This window comes from Carassius carassius, chromosome 28 (assembly GCF_963082965.1).
Source record: "Carassius carassius chromosome 28, fCarCar2.1, whole genome shotgun sequence".
NCBI classification, from domain to species: domain Eukaryota; kingdom Metazoa; phylum Chordata; class Actinopteri; order Cypriniformes; family Cyprinidae; genus Carassius; species Carassius carassius.
Genome location: NC_081782.1, coordinates 18188723 through 18195838, shown reverse-complemented (window position 1 = coordinate 18195838; position 7116 = coordinate 18188723).

Below are 7116 nucleotides of genomic sequence, written 5' to 3'. Positions count from 1 at the left end.
TTTTATGTTTGTTTATTAATACAGTGCATTCTGGACATTGAAGCATTGTACTAGTTGTCTTTCCCTTATACATCTGCATGACTTACTCCAGTTACAAAGGTAAAAAGACTTTGCTAAGCAGCCAACAATTCTGTCTTTTTTGCCTTCTAGGCAAGAGGAAAATGGGGCAGCAGGATGTTGTTGCAGCCCTGACAGAGATACAGGCAGCTGATGAGAGGCAGCAAAAGTGGTTGGAGGACCACTGTGACCAGTGCTTTGAAATGATCCCCGTGACGCAAGGTGGCATGAGGCTGAAATCACTTGACAACACGTCGAGCAGACTGCAATCTTCAATCAGGCCTTCCTCAGCACACTCAGTCAGCTGGTGCAGGTGTTGAGTAGTCGCTGTGTCCCTGTGCCACCATCCAGCCACTAATGATTTGTGCACTATACAGGACTTTAAACTTGTTTGACACTTGACACTTTTTCGCTTTTGATTGCACAAAACTGTTTTGTTGTTGCACTGCACATTGTACTGAAGCATTTATTTTTTTATAATAAAGTTGTGTTTACATTAATCAGGGCATGTCATGTGTTCAATGGCCTTCTCAAAGGCTTCCTCCTGTACCAATTCTAGAAACTGATGTCATTCACCTAAAGTATAGTTAGCAATTTAACTTGCATTTAAACATTTTAACTAAAAACAATAACTAAAATGTACTCAGTTTACACAATTTCACTTATTAAATGCAACATTACATTTAAAACAATTTAATTTAACAATAGTTGTTAATGCTACTTTACATTTACAATAGCTGATCTTGTCAAATATTTTAATTTTAAACTGTGCTTAAAGATGATTTGTAAAGTAAGCTAATGCAAGCAAAATATCAATTAATTTCTTCCTACATTGAACTGCAGAGAGTATGAAGTCAGGGTAAAAGTAATAATGATTTATTTGTCCATTACAATATCAAGTAAAAAAAAAAACAGGTATACAAAACATAGCATTTACACAGGTGTGACTTTGTTACAACTGCAAAGACAAAATGATTAACTGTTCAAATACTGCAGCAGACCCCCACATACATCCCTGCCCTCCTCCTCAGCACACTGTGCCAGTGGCACAATTAGCACTGCTGCAACAGGTGTATCCCATTAGTGTGGGTAATCTTCTCCATTACTTTGACAACGATTGTGCAGAGCACAACAAGTCAACACCATGGATTTCACCAGTTCAATGTTGCCATCATTCCTCCTTATAAAGGCACTGCCACCTCCCTTTGAGTCTTCCAAAAGCATTTTCTACCACCACCTGTGCCCTGCACACTTTTTTGTTGTAGTTCAGTTATTCCACTGTCAGCCCATCCATTGTCAGGTAATGGTTTTAGGAACAAATTAGGAGCATATAATAGACAGTATTAATCCCACCGATGGTCCTGGTGTAAGATGGGTAAACTCATCTAAAAAAAATTGAATATCATTGAAAAGGTCTTTATTTTTTGTCATTTCATTAAAAAAAGTAAACTTTCTTATAGTCTAGATTCATTGCACACAAACTTAAACAAACTTTTTTTTTATTCTGATGGTTATGAAAAATTCAGTATCTCAAAAAATTTGAATATTCCATTTTGAGCTTGATTAGTTTGATTAATTTTCAGTAAGAGTTCCTTTCACTTTTTGTGAAAAGAAAGCACCCCTACAGAAACTTCTGAAAGTGAACTGTAGTGTTTTACTCTAGCATTACATAAAAATGTCATTTTTAACATTGGTTTGGGAACTGAATAAAAAAAAGAAAGAAAAGAAAACACTGATTAGTCTTCATGCTATAAATTAAATATGCACTGATTCTTATTTAAGTTACAAAAGTTATTCAGGAAAGAGCAGTGAGTGATTATTCTCTTTTGTCTATTGTTCATGGCCCCAAATATTGCAAGCTGTGGCGATATGCATATTGCGATATGTACAACTTTCATAGTACTTTTATATATACACTGTATTTGTAAAATGTATACTAAGATACGCATGCAAGTTAGTACATGAGACAAAATAAATTTTAACACACAACGTAAAAACATTAGCTTTTGTAAGCTTACCCTCCTGTGCCATCATTTTTTTCTTGACTTGTCATTACTTGATTGGTTGTCCGTCTTTCCCAGCTGCTTAACATTACCCCAGTTGTCCTGTATTTTTCAGCTGTGTTTCTCTTTGCAGCCTGCAACTTTTGCTCATACAAAACTTGTCGTCTTTTTATCACAAACAGCCACATGCCAAGAAGCAAGAACAGGATCTGCTGTATGTCTTACATTGTTGTTTACGGATTTCTTCTTTGCGCGAGAGTGACCGCTACTTTCAGCCTACTCACGGTGTACACCAGGCCTATCAAGTGACATCGATTGCAACTTTCTGGCATACACCATGCTTACAAAGTAAGCGTACTATTGGCAGTGGAAACATTGGCCATAGCCATAAACTTGGCTATGGCATGTGTGTAGACTATACGATGATGGTACCTATTGACTCGTAGGCTACAAAATACATTTCTTTAGAAGAATAAAACGTCATCAGCATGTGCTAGTGGTAAACAAAATGAGCATGATAAATCATACTTCAGCAGCTGTATTTTTTATGTGTGCTGAAAAAAGTGGAAGCGGCGAAAAAGGAAGGAACAAGAGCTTGAGGTAAGCAGTTTTATGTTTTTTAATGTTTTGTTCATTTTTATTGATTGGTTGGTCAGTAAACGTTGATCGTAACAGCAAACAAACTGTGCGATGCTCATCATAGGCTATCTTTGGTCACAAGACCGTGACAACAGCCATCTTTGAACCTCACTTACTCTTACTCTCTTATTAGGAGCCACGATCACCACAATCCCCATGATTGTTTCACGATGACAATCTTTCATCTGGGACAGCAGAAAATCGTGCAGTGTGTCTCAGGCTTTAGATCTAAAAAAGACTCCAGAAATGGGTGTGTAAAACTGGAAAAGTGGGAGTGTACAGTCATGGACAAAAGCAGACTGAGCTAACTGATTGCTATAAAAGGAGGCAAGAAGCACTTCCAATCATTGTGTTCTTGTTAGTAATGGTTACCTCCAAAGAAAGACATGTAGCCATCATCACTCTGCATCAAAATTGCCTCACATCAGGTGCATGATTTCACATAGAGCAGCTTTCACTACACGGAGCCATTGTTAACTGACAAGCTGCGCAAATCCATGTGTTTATTATCAGCTTGGATTTGCGCAGCTTGTCCGTAAACAACGTCTCTGTGTAATAACAGCTGCTCTATGTGAAATCGCGCACCTGATTGAATGTACCGCTGATTAGATAACCGGCTTTACTGACGAGGTGCACCAGATGCGCCAGATTTCAAGACATAGGTTCAGTTTAGTCTTTAGAACCAGAAGAAAAAAAATTGCTCCAAAAAAACTGGAAAAAAAAGAACTACCTGTCCTTTAATAACAGACATAATGAGTGCTATTGTTGTTTTCACAGATGTGCAATCTGTACACCCTTACGAAAAATAACCATGGTTTTATTATAGTAAAACTATGGTTTTTTGGCGTGTTGACTACCATTTGTATAACCACAGATTTACTACAAATACCATGGTTAAACTATGGTTAATTTAGCAAAACCATGGTTAATTTGTGGTTACCATGGTTTAACTATAGTAACCATGGTTTTTTGGTTTTATTTGTAGTAAAACCATGGTTAATTTTCATAAGGGCATATATGTGACCATCTCAAAAGAAATATAAAATGTATTTGTGTTTTATGGTTCTATGTCACTTTGACTCCAGGGACGAAAAATAGGCATGGTATCATTGATTAAATCTGGAATACTCACAATCAGATTAAGAAAATTATTATGCTTTGACATCACTACAGGGAAATAACATGATTTATTAATAAAGTCATGTAAGCGCTGTTTACTTGTGTTGTTGCTGATGTGGATGCAAACAGGGAAAACTGGTTATTTTAATAAGCTGTTATTTGTGAGTTAGCAGCTTGCCGGTGTTCATGCAAACATGCTGAACTAGAGCACTGGCCGGGCACTGAAACCAGGTTGAATCTGTCACTTTTTTTTTCCTAAAATTCAACCCATAAACTTTTTTTTTCTTAATTTTGGGCACCCCTGAAATGTAGATATACACCGATCGACCGGCCATGGACCAGAATTAGCCAATTTTCAGTTTAATCGGCCTGATTCCAACAGGTCCGCACAGTTCTTTACTGTGAGTGAAGAAGACACAAAGTTCACAATTTGTGGAAACCAGGCCTTGACACTTGTCTTAATGCTTTTGATTCAGATTTTATTGCATTCAGTTTAAATGTTGACTGATAATGTGTTCATCTCTTGCCAGATGAGGCTTGTGCAGCCTATCTGAGTGAGACTCATAGAGAAATCAAAACAAATAATCGCCACAGCACAGACAAAGTAACTTACAGAAAGTTAAAGAAATATAAAATATGCTAATAATAAATTATATAAGTGCAACATTACACACACCCAAAATGTTTTCTCAAACATTAACACAAATACAATCGTGACAATGTTTTATACAATAGTAGTTAATTAATAAGAAGTTAAAAGTAAGTAATTTACATTTCAGACACAACATTTACTGTTTTTGTTGACAAAAATAGTTCAAATCAAAGTCACAGCAAAACTGTCTCCCTGGAACACATCTTGGATTCATTACTGAATGTATCATAGGTCCTTCTATTTGTAAACATCGGCTGAATGAATGACTAAATCAGTGGTTCCCAACCACGTTCCTGGAGGCCCCCCAACACTTGCACATTTTGCATCTCTTCTTTGTCTGACACACCCAATTCAGGTCTTGGAGTATCTACTAATGAGCTGATGATCTGGATCAGGTGTGTTTAATTAAGATGACATGGAAAACATGCAGTATTGGGGGCCTCCAGGAAGGTGGTTGGGAACCACTGCACTAAATGATTCACTCATTGAAATACTCATTTCATCATACATCATTGTATGTTTCAAAAATATTTAAAACATGAAACGTTTACAATTATTTGTGCATTTGAAAATGCATTTATGGCACCTTAGCTTCATCGAACAGTCTGTGTAAATACAACTAATGCAGCGAGCGGTTCTCAATTCCAGTCCTCACGCCCCACTGCTCTGCATACATTGCACATCTCTCTTTGTTAACACACCTGATTCGGATAATCAGTTCGTTAGAAGTGAGCTCCGTGCATGAACTGTGTTCTCATTGTTCATTGCTCCCTACTCCCTGAGCAGGGGAAATCTGTTGAAGTTTACCTAACGTCGGAACCTTCATTCACTGATTTGTGCTACGCAGCGTCTTTACACACGGACAACTGTGACATCAAATACCTCTGTAAATCAATACAATTTAAATTCACATCTCGCACACTTCAATGCACTTTGATTGGAACATATATGTTCACTTCGAACTGGAATCATGGTGGAATATCCTGTGATGTCCACTTCGCAGGGCACTTTACGTTCGAATAGAACAAACGTCTGAAGCGCTAAGAGAAACATAGCCTACAAAATGTGCAGAGCAGTGGGACGCGAAGACTGGAATTGAGAACAGCTGATCTAATGCAACTTCAGATGCAGGTTTTGTGTTTTCTGCAGTGGAAAAAAGGAGTTTGTTGATCCTGCTTTTATTTAAATTAAATTAAATTAAATTAAATTAAATCTATGCATTTAGCAGACGTTTTTTTCCAAAGCGACTTACAGTGCATTCAAGCATTTGAATAATAACAACTCAACAGTTACTTATTTATCTAACTGAATTAATTGAAACCACGTAAGAATTTTATGTGAAATATTTAAATGAAATGTATGCATTTAACAGATGCTTTTATCCAAAGAAACTTACACTACATTCAGGCTAACATTTTTTACCTAACATGTGTTCCCTGGGAATCAATCCCATAACCTTGCACTGCTAATGGAATGCTCTACCACTTGAGCCACAGGAACATAAAGATGACATATTTAATAATGTTTGGGGGGAAGGGGGAGGGGAGGGGGGGGGGTTATAAACAGCTGGAAATAACATCTTTTTTTTGTATAGCAATAGGCAGCAACAAATTGTTGTGGATTGGGCTCTCACACCAATAGGGAATTCCAATCCTTCTGATGCGTAAGCCAGAGCTATTGCATCGACAATCCAGCAAGACAGTCTTTGGTTAGTAACCAGCAGACCCTTCTGGCGGCCTTCGAAGTAAACAACAGTTTAGAACATTCCACATAGACTCTCATAGCCCTAACAGGGCTCGTTCAGTCCCTGCTGGCAATCTGGAGCGGGGAGCACCAATAGCAATATTACTTGTGCTCTAAAGGGGGTAAAGAACACTTTAGGAACATAGCCGTGTCTCGGTTTCAATATGACCTGCAGTCATTGAGCCCCAACTCAAAACACTATGCTTAACTGACTCCAAAGCAAGGAGAAGGGCCAATTTAAGCAATAAGAGCCACAAGTCAGCCGAACTGAACTGCTCAAATGCAGGCATTTTTAGGGCCCATAGGACCATGGATAAGTCCCAACATGGCACAGTCCGAGGGCAAGGAGGATTCAGTTTCCTCATGCCCTTCAGAAATTTAACGACCAAGTCGTTTCTGCCTATTAAATGGCCAGCCTCTAGATGATGAATTGCCGCGATGGCTGCCACATATACTTTGAGCGTGGATGGGGCGCACCCCTTATCCAGCAGCTCTTGCAGAAAATACAGCAAACAGGACACGTCACATGAAGATGGGTCCATTTTCCTCAAGAATGGTGTTGCATACTCTCACTAGGAGACAATCGGCCTCCCATCGAGGCACCAGACTTGAAGGCTCCACAACTCTGGGTGGGGATGCCAAATCAAAATTCGCTGTACAGTCTGAGGATGCAGTGCCCAAACACCTGGGACTACCTTGCCTCCGGACAGCATGTCCAGCCTCAGGTTCATCTTACCTGGCAGATAAACCGCCCTTAGCAAAAGGAGTTCTTTCTGTGCCCAGAGAAGGAGGTGACAAACCATTCTGTACAAGGCGTAAGACCTGAGGCTGCATTGGTGATTAATATAAGACAACACTGTCATGCTGTCTGAATGGACCAGGACATGGTGGACTTTAATAGCT